Source organism: Tamandua tetradactyla, chromosome 21, assembly GCF_023851605.1.
Source record: "Tamandua tetradactyla isolate mTamTet1 chromosome 21, mTamTet1.pri, whole genome shotgun sequence".
Classification (NCBI taxonomy): domain Eukaryota; kingdom Metazoa; phylum Chordata; class Mammalia; order Pilosa; family Myrmecophagidae; genus Tamandua; species Tamandua tetradactyla.
Genome location: NC_135347.1, coordinates 15,616,191 through 15,635,144, shown reverse-complemented (window position 1 = coordinate 15,635,144; position 18,954 = coordinate 15,616,191). Strand labels below are relative to the sequence as shown.

The following is an 18,954-nucleotide window of genomic DNA, read 5'->3' as shown; positions in this document are numbered from 1 at the left end:
TCTCTGTATAACTCCAGCATCACCTTTGATCTTTCTCCCACTCTTTAGGGGTATTTGGGCTATGCCCATTGTAACTTCTTCATGTTGGAAGGGTCGATAATATGGAGTAGGGGAATGGAATTAGTAATTGTTCTGGAAAGGCTGGCTCCTCTGCATTTCAGTACTTATCTGGTCTAGGGACCCATCTGGAGGGTATAGGTTTTCAGAAAATCAGTTTTCATTACTTTTTATAAACTTTCCTAGGGCTGAGAAGCCAAGGGTTGCAGCTGGATGATTAAATCTACGCAGACTTCTTAGTTTTTAACATCTTTAGACCTTTCTGGGGAATGTTCATAACAGAGCAGCCTCCTTGAACAGAGATAAGGCAATTAGGCAAGGCAACAAGATTCTTAACCACAGACTTAGGGTTTGCATATGCCAATTTTTTCCCATAATCTAAACATACAGAAATACTTACTCAAAAAAAGAGTGCTACTACCTTAGGCATACCTCTTTTAGAAGCAACAGTTTAAAACTATTCATATTCTCTGCTACAATAACAAAGGAATTCATTACCTTGTTGGAATTCCAGACTCTATTGGAGTTGAGGGTGTGGGGACTTACGAGATTTCTCCATAATTTCCTATATTCTGCATGATCCTTTGTGATTGTCCCTTACTTGCATTTTGAAAAGGATTTCTGCTAGTGAAAAGGATTCTTTTAACTCCCTATTTCATATATTCTGTTATTCTTTTGTTTATTCATTTATTCATTGATTTAATCAGTCATTAAGTAATCAAAATTTATAACGTGGAACCCAGATACTAGAGATGGTAATGATAAAAAGCAAATGTAATGGGATTTAAAATAAACTCTTCCAAGGTTTGTTCTGTGACAGGGAGAGGGAATTAAAAGGCTTGTATTCCTGAACTGTGAGCATGGGGAAGGAATCCCATGATAATGGCCTCCAAGTTTTGGAGGCAGAGTAGAGAATGGGCAAAATAGTGAAGCTATTTACTATGAGCAATGTGGCAGAAGACACCATTCATCCTATGATTATTTTAACTGGAGTCTAATTAGAAAGCTTCGCTTTAGAATAATAAGGAACACAAATAATTACAGTTAGAGTGCTTTATGCATTTCAAAAACACATTTTTTTTTTATTTCCAAGGAGCTATTTTTGTTCACAAATACATAAACAAATAGTTATGGATCTCAGGAATAAACTACTATAGAATGGTTGGGATGTTTTCCTGTCTTCTCTGAGGAATATGTTTGGTGTATGTGCTCCTCAATCTTTAATAACCCAAATGAGCCATAGGAGGAATTATCCTGTACTGATGGTTAACGCTGTTAACTTTAGAGGCACAAATGTGCAGGACATGCGGGGACACAGGCCAATGCATTGCCATCACTGCCTCCATCTATCAGGTATAAGCATAATCCCTTTAAATTGAGCATAGTCTGTCCTAAAGAATGTTTTGAGCTCTAGTGGAGAACTATTTTGAGTCCCAGGCCAGTGATATCATTTACAGAGGCCAGGGAAAAGCAGTAATATGAGGCCTCTTGTTCAAAAAGCAGGAAAAAAGTACAATGAAAGATACTAACATATAATGCTTTTCCCTTTCTCTCATGGTCTCTCACTCAATGTAAGCATTTTATTGTTTGCTACTGAATTTGTTCTAAGTGAAGAAAAGTTTAAAAATTAAATTATTAGTGTTAATCTGATCATTCATTTTTACCTTGTGCAATGCCCATTTTAAATACAAATATAAGAACCTTTAACTTGTATGCAGAAACACTGAAACTATAGAATTCGAATTTGGAAGCTTGTACATGTAGATGCCTAAAAATAATTACTTCTGACATTTGGATAAGGACTTAAAGTTTATGGAGAGATTTTATGTATGTTACTTTATGTAGAGCTAAGATATTAGCTACTATTCTCATTTTATGGATGATCCAACAAAGGCACTGCTAGATCTATCAAGATGGAAAATATTATATAGGAGAATCTATTTTGTTTATGTTCTATTTCTACCTGTTAAATTATATTGCTATTATAAAAACTTTGAAATCTATAAAGCTGCAGTCAGTATTCATATTATTCAGCACTTAATCAGATCATCTTTTTTTGTGTGTCATCAGGAGGCTTTGTGCATTCTTTGAGGAGGAGGTAAAGAGAATAATGGGTGCCGTCCAACACCCCAGCTTCCAGCTCTGACCCTGACCAGCTGCAAAACCTGGGGTAAGTCATTTCACTTGCATCTCCATCTTCTCACCTTCGAATGGAAATGATAATAGTACCTAACTCAGGGTTTTCATGAGGCACCACACATGAAGGAAGCACTTAGAAGAGTGCTTTGCTGAAGTAGCCCAGTAGTCAAGGCCAGCTATGGTTATTGCTGTTTGTGGGTGATTTTGATTTTGATTAGCACTTGTACAGCAGAAGGAAGATGAGAGAAAGGGAAACACATCCAGTATGTCAGTTTGCCTGCTTTCCACAAACTCTGGTGAAAGATTTAATTGTGCGGCTGGTTGAAATCTAAGAATATGATGCTTTTTTAAATAGTAAAAAACTGCCTTTGTTTGGTTGAAGCCCCACAGGCCAGTCAGTTTCCTCCGTCTGCTCCAGTGGCCCCGGTTGTATCTTCTGTCCATCCAGTAGCTAGTTTATCTCTTAGTACAAAAAGCATTAGCTTGCTCTGGACCTAAGTGTTAAAAGATCAAAAAAGAGCACATTAGTGAAAATCTTTCATCTCTGGGAAAGAAACAGGCCTTTGAGCCCCAGCTTTAGAATTAGTGGCTAAGCTGTCAGTGAGCAATATGGGGGATTTAAAAAGAGACCCAGGCAGAAGACATTCTGTTATCTGGGGACATAAATTCTAAAATCCACCTTCAGAAATTTATTTTCACCTCAAAGTCTCTGCTTTTATAATGTATGTACTCCAGGGACCTGGGCCATTTTTAAGCTTCTAATGTATTCTTCACAGTTATTCATATTTGAGCTTTTTTTTTTTCTCTTTCAAGCTGAAGGGCCTCTGGTGTTTAGAGTGGGGAATGGGGTACAGCAACTGATAAGGGACAAAAATAGTAAACGGACAGTAGAGAGGGAGCAGAAGACAGATTTAACTTGAGGGAAGAGAGTTATCATTGAGGAGCTGTATAGCATTGGGAGATCAAAGGGCCAAAGTTTTTGAGGACCAGCCCTGCTTTTATTTTCTGTGATTCCTTGTCACCATGATGTTTAGGCTGGTAGCTGGTACCACTCATTCCTTAAATGAAAAGCAGGATATAAATCTCAAGATAATGGGAACAGTTCCAAATCTTCCTAAATATTACAGAGAGATGACTTTGATGACTTTTTTCTATCAATCTTAAAGTATGACTTTGAATTTAGAAGACAATATACTATCCCATCTCTGGATTGATGTTGGTGAGCCCCTAATATTTGGTTTTACAATACTCCAGAATGTCTCCAGTTTCTTCAGAGGATGGTATTAATTTTTCAAATTCTCAAAACAAATGTGACAATACTCACTTTGATGTTATGAAAGTTGTATTGGTGGTTATAGTTAACTACAACTACAATTCTGAGTCTTGAACTTGCTTTCTTCAGCCCCTCAAGGGCAGGTTTGGGGGCTGTTCTTTGATATTCTCTTTGGCCATATATGGCCTGGGGGAATTTTAGCAATGTGTCTTTTGTATTTAATAGATTAAAGACAGACCAGGGCTTGTGAATGGACTGGACATTGTTCCCTCTGAGTGATAAGATGCTGATGCTAGTACAGATGGGTAGAGGTGAAGAGTGGACAATCAATTGTCCTAAGGCCTGTAACTAGTGGTAAACAGGTTCTTAGTGGGAGAGCTTTGTGGATGGGTGTCTAGAAATTGGATCCAACATGACTTTGGTATGTACCAGCACTTCCTAGATAGTGCCCTACTCTTATCCTCAGTACCAGGTGGGGAAAGTAGGAAGCAGGTACAAGATCAGCAAACATTTGTTTGGGTTTTTTCCACCCAGTCTTTACAGGAATTCCCTTCCTTTTACCCACAGAACTATTGTCCTCCCCAAGTCTCTTTATTCTATCCCTCAAAAGCCTTTGTCTTTTCATTTAAAGTAGACCTGCAAAGTCCATTAAAACTAGAGCCAATATATTCATAATCAAAACCCAGTTCTCTTCTCCCCTTTCTTCAAAGGCAGAAAATGACACAGTCTTCAATCATTCCAATAGGAGAGGGTGGGGAATTTATTTGCATTTTAGGTACTCTCCCCATCAGTTCAGTTCTTTCAGCAGAGGGTGAGAAATTAAGTATCATGTTAAAGTGGTTGAAATTCAAATTCTTGTCATTCACTATTTTAAGAAATCATAAATGTCAAGGAGAACCAATAGACTGTTAAAATATTTTAAATGTTGAGAATTATTGCTCAAAGAGTCACTTTACTCTTTTTTATTTCCAATACTCCTCTGTATAAGCTAGGGATGATTTCTGTCTCCCAAGGATTGATAGAAGAAAAATGAGGGTGCATTTCTCAACTTTCCAGAATGTATTATTTGTTTTTAATTCAGCAAACATTTATTAAAAATGAAGGTTAGAGTGTACCAGAGAAATGGAAAATTCAGTGATAAACAGTACACAATCTTTGTCCTAATGAAGGTTATAATTAGGAAGATAAAATAGATTTTAAAAATATATACAGTGTGGAGACTATGTTAAGAAGGGAAACATTACATTTTACTGAATGAGGAAGGGTCCCATGAAAGGAGGTGGCATCTGAGCTATGGGTAACATTTGGCAGTTTGGGGTACATATTTCTACTTAGAAGATGTTATGATTGTCTCCCTAGTACTCATCCCATTGATCTGCTATTGGGTAGCAGCAACGGAGTTTGAATGGGATTGAGGCTTTACCTGCTCCCTGGATATGCTCTGATTGGCCTAACCTAGTCAGTGTAACTACTTCCTTTCCATTGTAATTAATTCAGATAATCCAGTATCAGAGTTTCCTTGCTGATAAAACAAATACTGTACAATGGGTTAGCTTAAACAACAATAATTTATTGGCTTACAGCTTTGATGCTAAGAGAAGTTCAAAATCAAGGTATTAGCAAGGTGATGTTTTCTCCCAGAACTCTGTGGCATTCTTGGACTGACTGCCAGGAATCCTTCACCCTTAACTTTTCTATCACATGGCAATGCACATGGCAGCATCTTCTCTTTCTATTCTGGGTTCCACTGACTTCTACTTTCTGGCTGTTCCACATGGTTTCTCCTTCTGCATCAAGTTTCCTTTGCTTATAAAGACTTTAGACATAATGGACTAAAGTATGCCCTCATTTGTTTTGAGTGAATATTTTAACTAATAACTTTTTTAAAGGTCTGTTTACAAATGGGTTCACATCCATAGTCATTGAGTCACCTGACCCAATCCCCAGTGCCAAACATTAGTTGAATTTGCATAAATTTTGGGCATTTTGCTTGGAATCTCATGACATTTATGTTTCCTTCTAGGTGGTAGTTAGTGCAGAGTAGTAGTGTAAAGCATAGAATTATGGACTCTTTTATACCATGAGGGAGACAAACTTAAGGACAAAGCTGATACAGAGAGGGGACAGAGCAGAAAGGCAGAAAAATTCTTAATACTTGTAACCTCTTTGTGAAACTTGAAATACATCACGGTCTTTCTGTTGCTTAAGTCAATATCTTTACTTAACTGTTTAGGTCAAATGTTATTTGGGTTTATGTACTTGCAACCCAATGTATTCTAAATGATACAAGATAGGGGAGGTAGTTCAAGGAAGCATGATTTAGGTTCAAGAAGCATTATAATAAGCAAAGGCTGGGACATGAGGTATGATGTAACTTGGGGCAAAATGGTTGGCAAACTAGATTTGAGGATTAATATTTTATAGCTGAACAGGAGTATAAAGATAATTTGTTCGCTGTCCTAATTTGTCATATGGGTATAGGGAGAATCAGAGATCACAAATGATTTTTCTGGGATCATAAAGCTCAGGAGTGTTAGGGCGCCAATAGAAGATGCCAGTCTGTTCCCTGGACCCCATCTGCTTTCTCACTTCCTACAGGATTGGAGTGTCTGATTTCCAGACCAACCTATCTATCTACTGGGTAGCTAACTCCTCCTCAATAACCCATAGTTCTTTCAAACTCAAAAAGGATGAAATAGAGCTCATCATTTTTGCCAGAACACTTATTCTTCCCACTTTATTCCCTGTGTCTAGTTGCTCAAGATAGAAACCTGATTATTTCCTTCTTATCTAAATGTTCTTTTTATCTGATCTACTCATATACTTCTATTATCACCTACATCCTGATAGCCCCCAAAGACACAGCCTTAAACCTATGATCTTTAGATTTGTATACTAAACCTCCATCTGAACATTTTTACTTGAGAGTCCCAGAAATATGTCAAACTGAACATGTGCAAAATGCAATGAATATCTCCCAATTCCAACCTCCCAAAAGCAATTATTTCAGACAAGTGGGTTTTACCTTATCAGATATCTGGGCTTCATCTTCAATAATTTTTCTCTTATCCCCCATCCTATATACAGTTAGTCAATGCTATTTCTTTAAGTCTTTAGAGTCCTTTCCCTTTTCTGTGACCTACTTCATCACTTTATTCAGATGACCAATGTTTCTTGCCTAAAATATAAAGTTAGTTTCCTTGCCGCCAGTCTTGTATTATTTCAAATTCATCCCCTCTATAACTTTCAGTGATCTTCCTAAAATGGACGTTTTAGACAGCATATTATATCAACTCTAGATACTGAACCCCCTCCCCAGAGGATTAGTAATTGCTTGGTCTTTATTTGTTTAGTGACATGACTAAAATCTACTTTCCTCATACTGACCAGCCTCTGATATTCTCTACCCCTTGTTTTTATTTCTTAGCTTGGCTATACAGGGGTTGGCATAGTCCACTTATTGTTCAAAGGTTATACCTAAGTCTCCTTAGACAATTAGATTTTTTTTTGCATGGGCAGGAATCAAACTCAGGTCTCCAGTATGGCAGGCAAGAATTCTGCCTGCTGAGCCATTGTTGCAGCATCTGACAATTAGATTTTTAATCTTTACTATTGGATATGTGTGGCTTGGAAGCTGCTATCATGATTCTGAGCTTACTTTTTTTGCCACATATTGATCCATGGGCTAGCAGTTTGAAGGATCCCCTCTAATGGTTCCTGGGAAGGATTTGCTTTGGGCTTAAATAGTCTTCTGGCTTCTGGGATGCTTGACTTCCTAGGAGTGCCAGTGGGTCAGTGTAGCTTATGGTTCATTAGTGTTTGATCAGAGGTTGTACTTAAGTCCTGTCATAGTCAGGTTTCTGTGTCAACTTGGCGAAGTTGTGGTACCTGTTTGTCTGGTTGGGCAAGTGCTGACCTGTGTTTTGTGATGATGACATTTCATAGAATTAAATCATGATCACATCAGCTGCATCCATGGCTGATTCCATTTGTAATCAGCCAAGGGGTGAGTCTTCTGCAATGAGTAATGCTTAATCTAATCACTGGAAGCCTTCTAAGGAGGATTCAGAAGAGACAGGCTCTCTTCCTGCTTCGGCCAGCAAGCCTCTCCTGTAGAGTTCATCCAGACCCTCCATTGGAATTGTTGGCTTCACAGCCTGCCCTGCAGATATTGGACTCTGTGTTCCCGCAGTCACATGAGATGCTTTTATAAATTTTATATTTGCAAGTGTTTCCTGTTGATTCTGTTTCTCTAGAGAACCCTAACTAATACAACTTCGTACCAGGAGTGGTTCGTAAGAAACAGATTTATAAAAATGGGTTTTTATGAATGGTTTTCTACTCCGACTGGTCTCAAAGGCACTAAGGACTCTGATTCCCATAATCAGAATGACACTTCCAATCCATGGAGTGAGTTGGCAAAAGAGATAATCAAAATATCACCATTCAATTCTTCTAATGTTTCACTCGTACAAAGCCAGGCTCTGGGGGATAATGTTTTTGACACCTTTACGGAGTTTTGTAGAAATAAGAGGTATAGAGATGTTGGCTGGTTGTTGTTAGATACACTGGCTACATTAAGGAGTGAAAGGGATGGGCATAAGGCTTCAAATGAGAAGCTGAAGGGCCATCTGACAGATACAGAAGTTTCTATAAGTATCCTGAAATCTTATTTCCTATAGCTGTAGACTTGAGAGCTCTGAAAATCAGACTCAGAATCTTATTGTTAGAGTAGCAACTTTGCAACGTTAACCAAAATCTCAATGTTGCATGGTGTCTGCCATTAAAGTGAGAGTATTGATTGGAAAGGAGTGGAACCCTGAAAAATGGGATGGTGACATATGGATTGATAATGATGTTGGGGATGAGGTTGAAACCCTAGGTCATGCTGAGTCTTCTCTAGATAACCCTGTAATAGTTTGCCCTAAGGACATAGCCAGTCCACCTCCAGCCTGCCTTGAGGAGTTGGCCATCCAACCTCCTCCTGTAGGGATTAGCCCAAGAGTGATTAATCCTGTTTCACCAGATGAAACTGCAAATGAATGCCCTGAAGCAGATGACTTGGAAGATATTTCTAATTCTTTTCATGACCTACCCCCACCACCCCTCATTTCTTCCAGACCTATAACTAAACTAAAGTCCCAATAGACCCTTAAAGGTGAGGTACAAGGTATCACACATGAGGAGGTACATTATACACCAAAAGAACTGTGTGAGTTTTCCAATTCATATAGACAGAAATCAGGGGAATATGTGTGGCAATGGATTTTAAGGGTGTGGGATACTGGTGGGAGGAATATAAGGCTGGATCAGGCTGAATTTATTGATATGGGCCCACTAAGCAGAGATTTTGCATTCAATCTTATAGCTTGAGGTGTTAGAAAAGGTATTGACAGTTTATTTGGATGGTTGGTTGAAACATGAATCAAAAGGTGGTCAACATTACCTGAGGTTGAAATGTCAGAAGTGCCCTGGTTATAATGTAGATGATGCTTAGAGAGATTGGAATGTTAGAGTGAATTTAGCATGCAAAGCCTGCTCTTACACCCACTCCCCAGGAATGTCCAGAGGATGAACCTCTTACCAGAACAGTGAGAAATAAATGTGTGAGACTAGAGCCATCATCCCTGAAGAGCTCTGTAGTTGTGCTTCTCTGTAGGTCAGATATTACTGTGGGAACTGCTGTCACTGAGCTGGAATGCTTAAACACAATGGGGATGACTAGATCCTGAATTGGCAGAAGCCAGGTGACAGCATTTAATCACCAAAGAGAGGGTGGACATGGCTTTTATAATAGACAACAATCTCAAAGCAGGAGTCAAAATTATCTGACTCACAGAGATTTGTGGCATTGACTAGTAAATCATGGGGTACCTAGAAATACAATAGATGACAGTCTACTAAATTCTTGTCTGAGCTGTATAAACAAAAGAGTTCTAGGTCAAGTGAACAGAAGTCTAACCTGAATCATAAAAATACAGAGTACGGCCCCTTAATCAATTTCCAGACTTGAGACAGTTTACAGACCTAGAGCCCCTTGAATGAAGGGGAGGCCAGGTCCCTTTGGGGGAGAACCCTGTTACACTGCCACAAATTTATATTGTTATTCTTCCTCCAAGCCTTCCCCAAGGAGACTGACAGCCTTTTACCAGGGTAACTGTACAGTGGGGAAGAGGAAATGATCAGATATTTGGGGAATTATTAGACACTGGTTCAGGAGTGACATTAATTCTAATTTTATCTAGAATGTCTACAGCTAAATCATCACTCTGGTCCACTAGTCAGAGTGGGGGCTTATGGAAGCCAGGTGATCAATGGAGTTTTAGCTCAGGTTCATTTCACAGTGGGTCCAGTAGACCCCCGGACCCATTCTGCAGATATTTTCCCAGTTCCAGAATGTATAATTGGAATACACATACTGAGCAACTGACAGAATCCCCATATTGGCTCTCTAACTTGTGCAATGAGCACTATTATGGTGGGAAAGGCCAAGTGGAAGCCACTAGAACTGCCCCTACCTAGCAAAGTAGTAAATCAGAAGCAATACCAGATTCCTGAAGGGATTTCAGAGATTACTACCACTCCTGAGGACTTGAAGGATGCAGGGGTGGTGATTCCCACCACATCCCCAGTCAGCTCTCCTATTTGGCCTGTGCAGAAAACAGATGGGTCTTGGAGGATGACAGTGGATTATCATAAGCTCAACCAGGTGGTAACTCTAATTGAAGCTGCTGTTCCAGATGTGGTATCATTGCTTGAGCAATTCAGTACATTCCCTGGTACCTGGTATGCAGCTATTGATCTGGCAAATGCTTTTTTTTTTTTTTTCAATAGCTGTTAGTAAGGACCACCAGAAACAGTTTGCTTTTAGCTGGGAAGGTCAGCAATATACTTTCACTGTCCTACCTCAGGGGTATATCAACTCTCCAGCCCTATGTCATAATTTTGTCCTCAGGGATCTTGATCATTTCTCCTTCCCACAAGACATCATACTGGTTCATTATATTGATGATATCATGTTGATTGGACCTAGTGAGCAAGAAGTAGTAACTACTCTAGACTTACTCATAAGGCATTTGCGTGTTAAAGAATGGGAAATAAATCCAACAAAAATACAGGGACCTTCCACCTCAGTGAAATTTCTAGTGTCCAGTGGTGTGGGGCATGTTGAGATATCCCTTCTAAGGTGAAGGATAAATTGCTGCATCTGGCCCCTCCTGTAACCAAAACAGAGGCACAACACCTAGTTGGTCTCTTTGGATTTTGGCAACAACATATTCCTCATTGAGTGTGCTGCTCTGGCCCATTTATCAAATGACCAGGAAAGCTGCTAATTTTGAGTGGGGACCTAAAGAAGAGGAGGCTCTGCAACAGGTCCAGGCTGCTATACAAACTGCTCTGCCACTTGGGCTGTATGATCCAGGAGATTCAATGGTGCTGGAAATGTCAGTGGCAAATAGAGATGGTGCTTGGAGCCTTTGGCAGGCCCCTATAGGAGAATCACAATGCAGACCCTTAGGATTTTGGAGCAAAGCCTTACTGTCTGCTGCAGGTAACTACTCTCCTTTTGAGAAACAGCTTTTGGCCTGCTACTGGGCCTTAGTAGAGACTGAATGCTTAACCTTGGGTCATCAAATTACCATGAGACCTGAGTTGCCTATCATAAGCTGGGTGTTGTCTGACCCACCAAGCCATAAAGTTGAGTGTGCACAGCAGCACTCCATTGTAAAATGGAAATGGTATATATGAGATAGGGCCAGAGCAGGTCCTGAAAACACAAGGAAGTTACATGAGGAAGTGGCCCAAATGCCCATGGTCTCCACTCCTGCCGCATTATCTTCTCTTTCCCAGACCAGAGCTATACCCCCTTGGGGAGTTGCTTACAATGAATTGACTGAGGAAGAGAAGACTTGGGCCTGGTTTATAGATGGTTCAGCAGCATATGCAGGTACCACCCAAAAGTGGACAGCTGCAGCACTACAACCCCTTTCTGGGGTATCCTTGAAGGACAGTGGTGCGGGGAAATCCTCCCAGTGAGCAGAACTTTGACAGTGCACCTGGTTGTTCATTTTGCTTGAAGGAGAACTGGCCAGAAGTGTGTTTGTATACTGACTCATGGGCTGTTGCTAATGGTTTGGCTGAATGGTCTGGGACTTAGAAAGACCATAATTGGAAAATCTGTGACAAAGAGGTCTGGGGAAGAAGTATGTGGATAGACTTTTCTGAGTGGGCTAAAAACATGAAGATATTTTTGGCCCATGTGAATGCACACCAGAGAGTGACTTCAGCAGAGGAAGATTTTTATAATCAAATGGATAAGATGACCCGTTCTGTGGATATCAGTCAGCCTCTTTCCTAAGCATCTCCTGTCATTGCCCAATGGGGCAATGGTGAACAAAGTGACCATGGTGGTAGGGATGGAGGTTATGCATGGGTTCAGCAACATGGACTTCCACTTACCAAGGCTGACCTGGCTATAGCCACTGCTGAGTGCCCAATCTGCCAGCAGCACAGACTTACACTCAGCACCCAATATGGCATGATTCCCCGAGGTGACCAGCCAGTTACACAGTGGCAGGTTGATTACATTGGACCAGTCCCTTCATGGAAGGGACAGTTATTTGTTCTAAATGGAATAGACATGTACTCTGGATAGGGGTTTCCTTTCCCTGCACACAATGCTTCTGCCAAAACTGCCATCTGTGGGCTTACAGAATGCCTTATCCATTGTCATGATATTCCACACAGCATTGCTTCTGATCAAGGAACACATTTTACAGCAAATGAAGTGTGGGAATGGGCACATGCTCATGGAATTCTGATCTTACCATGTTCCCCATCATCCAGAAGCAGTTGGATTGATAGAATGGTGGAATGGCCTTTTGAAAACTCAACTACAGTGCCAACTAGGTGGCAATACCTTGAAGGGGTGGGGTAATGTCCTCCAGGAAGCTGTATATGCTCTGAATCAGTGCCGCTGTATGGTGCTGTTTCTCCCATAGCCAGGATCTGTGGGTCCAGGAACCAAGGGGTGGAAATGGAAATGGTACCACTCACTATTACCCCTAGTGATCCACTTGAAAAATTTTTGCTTCTTGTCCATATGACCCTGAGCTCTGCTGGTCTACAGGTTTTAGTTTCAAAATGGGGAGTGCTTCCACCAGGAGAAACAACAGTGATTCCCTTGAACTGCAATCTAAGACTGCCACCTGGTCACTTTGGGCTACTCATGCCCCTGGATCAACAAGTCAAGAAGGGGATTACATTATGTTTCTGGGGTGATTGATCCTGACTATCAAGGGGAAATAGGACTGCAACTACACAATAGAGGTAATGAAGATTTTTCTTGGAATATAGCACATCCCCTAGGGTGTCTTTTAGTACTACAATGCCCTGTGATTAAGATCAATGGAAAATGGCAACAACCCAATGCAGGCAGGACTCCCAATGGCTCTGAAACTTCAGGGTTTCCCACCAGGCAAGGAACCACGGCCAGCTGAAGTACTTGCTGAGGGTAAAGGGAACATGGAATGGGTAATGGAAGAAGATAGTGAAAAATATGAAGTACAACCACATGATCAGTTACAGAAATGAGGACTGTAATGCTGTTTTGTTCCTGTTATACCATTTAAGTGGTAATATATCAAGTTTAAGAATGAATATTACCCAAGGACCTGCACCCTATTCTGCAGAGATTTAATGTGTTTCCAGTTATATGCAGGACAGTTGATTATTGTTAGGTGAAAGAAAAAAATGTGTGTTTTACTGTTTTTTTTTTTTTTAATTTAGGAATTAGGTATGGTTTAAGGTAATGTGTATAGCTGCCAAACAAGGGGTGGACTGTCATGATCAGGTTCATGCGTGAGCTTGGCCAAGTGGTGGTGCCTGTTTTTCTGGTTGGGCAAGTGCTGGCCTGTCTGTTGCAATGAGAACATTTCATAGAATCAAGTCATGATCGTGTCAGCTGCATCCACAGCTGATTCCATTTGTAATCAGCCAAAGGGGGTGTCTTCTGCAATGAGTGATGCTTAATCTAATCACTAGAAGCCTTTTAAGGAGGATTCAGAAGAGACAGGCTCTCTTCCCGCTTCAGCTAGCGAGCCTCTTCTGTGGAGTTCATCCTGACCCTCCATCGAAATCGTCAGCTTCACAACCAGCCCCGTGGATTTTGGAATCTGTGTTCCCATGGTTTCATGAGACACTTTTATAAATTTATATTTGTAAATGTTTCCTGTTGATTCTGTTTCTCTAGAGAACCCTAACTAATATAAGTCCCTTATGCCAGTGATGCTTCTGTCACTTGTTGATGGATTTGTGGGCAACATGAAGTGCTTTCAAGTTTGCCCCCATCCTGTTGTGATTGAGTCTGAGTGGGTGCAGCCTAGCATATGTGCATAACCTTTCAAATACTCAGAGTTGGCTCTCAGGAGGGCTTTTCATGGTTATCTCTTTGCCTGATTCTCTTTATTAAACTTCTGGATTCTCTGATATTTTGTTTGTATCATGGAGCTACCAGCTTCCTCCATAATTGCTCTCCAGCCAAATCTCTATTGCTTTCAACAGTGCCCTTAGGCACAGAGTTTTCTATGCCCTATTCCAAATAAGGCAGTGCCTCAGTTAGAGTTGCAGAGCTATTCATTGTCATGGCCAGACAGAGTTGCAGAGCTTTTCATTTTCATGGCCTGCCTTTCTCCCACAGAAAGAGTCTACTGGGCACCTCTTGGGGGCTGGGCTATGGCTATTCCAGAAGGAACATCCTGCTCTATGAGTGGGACCCAGGGATGGAGGAAAGTCCCTCATCTTCTCAGCTTGTCCTTCCCTTCATGGAGCCTCTGTCTTACAAGCAAGCTGGGGTATAGATGACTAGGCCCTAGTATTCTTGGACTTCCGTGCTTAAGGTTGAATATTTATACCACATGTTGGGGCTGGTTAGAGGAAGAGAGACCTGGTCCTCTTGACTTGAAATAGAACTTCTGCAACATGGTGCTGAGAGTGATGAAAATACCAGTGCCCTGCTCCTTCTACAGTAAAACCATAGCCACAGACTGGGAGTTGAGGGAAAGGAACCCCGGAATCTTTGCTGTACACACATCTGGGAAAGAGGTTTTATAATACAGGCCTGCATGGGGGGATAGGAATGGAGTGGATCAAATGCCACAGAATCACTGTTTTTACTGAGATTTAATAGATTTTTCTTGAATGATTGCTTCTCTGTTTGTTGTATGCCCTGAGGAAAATTTCTAGAGCCTTTGAAAGATTATTTTATATATAAATATCAAGACTTAAGTTGTTGTCTTGCTGGTAAAGTGTCTACTGTGCACCTTACTCCAGGATTCTGAAAGTCATAGTCTTCATTTTGTAATAACCCAAAATCCTCAGAAAAATTAAGAGTGACCTAGTATTTGCTTAACTTTTCAGAAGTCCTGACTGGACTCCTATTGGCACTCAGTCTTTTATTAAATGAATCAATAGATTATTGAATAGGAAGCAAAAACACAGCAGGCTATTGCAACATTTCAGCTTACTATGTTCTCTTCTCTTGCCCAGTTCTTTCCCTCCTATTCTAAACCAGAGAATCTAGGAATTTAGGAGATTTAGGAGTACTGAGTTTTCACAGTCTTAAATCTCTGGTCAGTAGAAGCAGAGGCCAAACAGCCAAAGGGACCAAGATGGACATATGGGAAACATAACTCTGCCCTTGCCTTGCAACTCTTAGTTAAGTCTACTGATCACATATATGTCTCCCTAACTACTTTTAGTATAGCAACAGTGACTGTTATCCCTGTGGTCATAGCATCCCTCTCTGTGTCCCCAGAAAGTAACGTGGATGGAAATTAATGTAGGGCAAGCAAGAAAACAATCCCTTCAGAATCTGAAAATTATAATTCTTTGGTGTACTTAGTATCTATATGAGGTAATAATTAATATCTACCGGGGCTGAAGGAAGGATGGATTACAAAGGGGTTTTATAAAATCATCAAACTTAAAAAAAACCCTGTCCCACAAAGTTGGTAGTTGATAAATACATCTGTTTAATATGGCTTAATCCTGTCCCATGAGTATCCTTGATTAATGCAACAGGAAAAACATGTATGATTTAGGAATCATTTTTCTACCTAGAGCCACCAAATTGATTAGCATATAGCAGGTCTATTACAAAGCTTAATAAATCATTCATTTCCATTTTATACCAATTTTAGCTGATAAAAGACACACATATATAGGATAATAATGGACTGAAGTTATTTCTGATAAACATTCAGTGCTCCATTCCTCCCCCAGCTAATTACCGCTCTGTTGTTATGAATATTGGGGATGAAGAGTGAATGTGTGGGTGGAAGTTATTTTTATTTTCAGAATTGGAAATGATCATTTGTTCAAAATTGAAATTCTTTACAATCTATTTTTTCATTTATTTGCCTCCTGTGGGACCTTTGCAAGCTCCTATGAGCTTCTTAGATGCCCCATATATGTATTATCCCTTTCTTACTTAGTAATAGGATCTCAGATTTTTATCTGGCCACATTGCCATCCTGATTAAAGAGTACATATCCTGACTTCCATCAGATATAAGTGTGGCCATGTGATTCTGTTTGGGTCAGTGAAATATAGATAGAAGTATCATCTGTGACTTCTGAAAAATATCTTTAAAGAGAGAAATGTGTATTTCCTTGACCCTTTCCCTTTTCTCCTGCTGGAATGACTAGCTGGAGCGTGACTTAATGATGGATCACTGAGTCCCTGATAAGTCTGTTAAACTTCTCTCTTAGTCCTCGGATTACTACTTGTGGACATTTTAAATGAGAGAATAAAATGTTTTGAAGCCAATATTAATTAACATTTACTTTCATGTAGCACTCCATCTAATACTAATCTAATCTGCGCCATCACCAAATCAGTTGTAAAAAAGTGAAAAGCAATGTGTTAGGCTGTGTTTGAAAGAACCCTATCCTTTATATGCTGAGTGTGGATAATCAAAAATCATTATGTGATTCTGCTTTAATAAAAACAGATATATCCAGTCATAATTGACATGCACTTTACAATTGCATATATTTGAATTATACAGTTTGTTAAAGAATTTACATGTGTACACAGTTGTGTAACCGTCATCACAGACAACATAAATAAACCTTTCCTCCCGGGGAGTGCAGTGGCATGGGCGATGGCTCTCTTTGGTGTGGGTACTGCCCCTGGCTGCTCCGGCCCACGCAAAGCTGCCGCCTCCACCATCAGTCCTTCCATCACTTCGCTGTTGGAAATGAAGCTGTATAATTTCTGAAAAGAAACTTGCCCAGCAGATCAAGCAGGAAGTGCGGCAGGAGGTGGAAGAGTGGGTGGCCTCTGGCAACAGGCAGCTGCACCTGTGCATGGTTCTGGTTGGTGAGAATCCCGCCAGTCACTCCACATCCTCAACAGGACCCAGGCAACCACAGACCTGGGAATCATCAGTGAAACAATTTTGAAACAGCTTCGATTTCAGAGGAAGAACTGTTGAATTTGATCAATCAGCTAAATAATGATGACAGTGTAAATGTCCTCCTTGTTCAGCTGCATCTTCCATAGCACACTGATGAGAGAAAGGTCTGCAATGCTGTGTCTTCAGACAAGGATGTTGATGGCTTCCATATAATTAATGTAGGGCTGATGTGTTTAGACCAGTATTCCAACCTCTCCTCTACCCCATGGGGTGTGTGTGAAATAATTAAGTGAACTGGAATTCCACCACTGGTGAAGAATGTGGTTGTGGCTGGAAGGCCAAAGAATGTTGGAATGCCATTGCAATGTTACTACACACAGACAGGGTGCATGAATGTCCTGGAGGTGATGCCACTGCTACAATATCTCATCACTACACTCCCGAAGAATAGTTGAAGAAATATACAATTCTTGCAGATATTGTGGAATCCATTGCAGGCATCCCAAATCTGCAGCAGATATGATCAAGGAAGGAGCCGCGATCATTGTTGTTGCGGGAATAAACAGAGTTAAAGATCCTGTAACCTCCAAGCTCAAGTTGGTTAGAGATCTGGACTTTGAAGAAATCAGGAAGAAAGCCAGTCACATCACTCCTGTCCCTGAGGGCATAGGTCCCATGTCAGTGGGCACGCTGATAAAGAATACCATTATTGCTGCAAAAAAGCTACTAAGACTTGAAGAGTGGGAAGTGTTGAAGTCTAAAGAGCTTGAAGGAACAATCAATTAACTTTTTATCTTCTCCTTTATGAACAGCCTTCCAAGACAGTTCAAGAAGCAAAACGGGCCAATACAAATGCAATATTTTTTTATTCTACTGAAATGGTTTGAAATGGTGCTTTGTATTTATTGAAAGCTTAAATGGGTGGGTGTTTGCACAAATAGTTCATATCAGTATCCTACTAGGCCATGGGACCCAAGAGAAGTCATTCTCTTAGTCCCAAGCTGTTTAATATGGGACATTGTCACCTTGCAAATGGATGCTTAACTTTGTCAGGGACTGCAGTTGTTAAAATTTGCCATTTCTAGGATTGCATTTCCTAAGTGCTACCCCAATAAGAGTTGATACCCACATTAGGTTCCAAACCTGTTGAGTTCAAGTGGTCAGACCAAAGGAAAAATGTTGCCAGAGAAAATTAAGGGAATGGTAAACAGGAATAAATGATAGCAATTAAGAAAAAAATTACCCAGATTTATAAACATGGGTATAAATTGAGTAGGAAAGAAGAAAAACTACATGCTAATAGATTCCTAAATTGCCATGTTGTGACTTAGTCACTGGAAAAATGTTTAGGATTCTATCTGTTATTAGCTCTCATTTTATGTGTATTACCTTTCAGTGACGTCTCCCCATGTTAGTATTCTGAGATTGAAAAGGTTTATGTTACCTAAATTATTCATGTGTGTTGTCATATTTGGCTTTTGCTATATCTTTAAACTTAATTGTTAATTTTTTTTAACTACCAAAGAGTATCTGTATGGTTTCTTTGGTGTAGCTTGAAACCTATTTTTGAAAAACAAAGCTGATACAGAGTTGGGCTTGATGATCACAAGGGCAGCTTGTTTAAGGGCAACTTATTTTTCCACCAAAGGCTTGTCAGTATCTACTTCCTTTTCTCTTTGCATCTGCTGGTTTTCCTAAAAGGTTTTTAAGAGCTTAATTTAATCTTGAATTTAACCAGACTTTTCTGAATAATACTTTTAATAAAAAAAGATAAATAAACTGAAGATTGTAAGAAGGTGAACAAGTAGGAGATTCAGGACTGTCCTTCCACCCAAAGGCAGAAATGTCTGAAACAAATGTTTCAAAACCACAGAGTCCAGGAAAACACTGGGGAGCACTCAGAGAAGAGCAGGAGAAAGAGGGTGATAAACCAGGGTAGAGAATTCTAAATTGCTCTCCCTGCATGTGGCTCATGGTGTCCATCACCTACTCTCACAGTAGGCCGCCTGAGGGTCCAGCTCTTGGCTAGCTCACTGGTGACAGAAAGGGACATAAAAATCCTCTT

At 40.2% G+C, this 18,954-nt stretch overlaps 1 long non-coding RNA gene and 1 pseudogene across 2 annotated transcripts in view; both read left to right on the top strand.

The window, feature by feature from the left end:
• LOC143665287 (uncharacterized) overlaps nucleotides 1-18,954 on the top strand; it is a 313,239-nt gene that overhangs the window by 89,312 nt on the left and 204,973 nt on the right. For both annotated transcript variants that reach the window (XR_013166837.1, XR_013166836.1), the window contains exon 4: nucleotides 2,128-2,227. This is a non-coding gene — a long non-coding RNA (uncharacterized LOC143665287). The remainder of the gene's footprint in view (nucleotides 1-2,127; nucleotides 2,228-18,954) is intronic.
• Nucleotides 16,628-17,675, top strand: LOC143665750 (bifunctional methylenetetrahydrofolate dehydrogenase/cyclohydrolase, mitochondrial pseudogene; annotated as a pseudogene).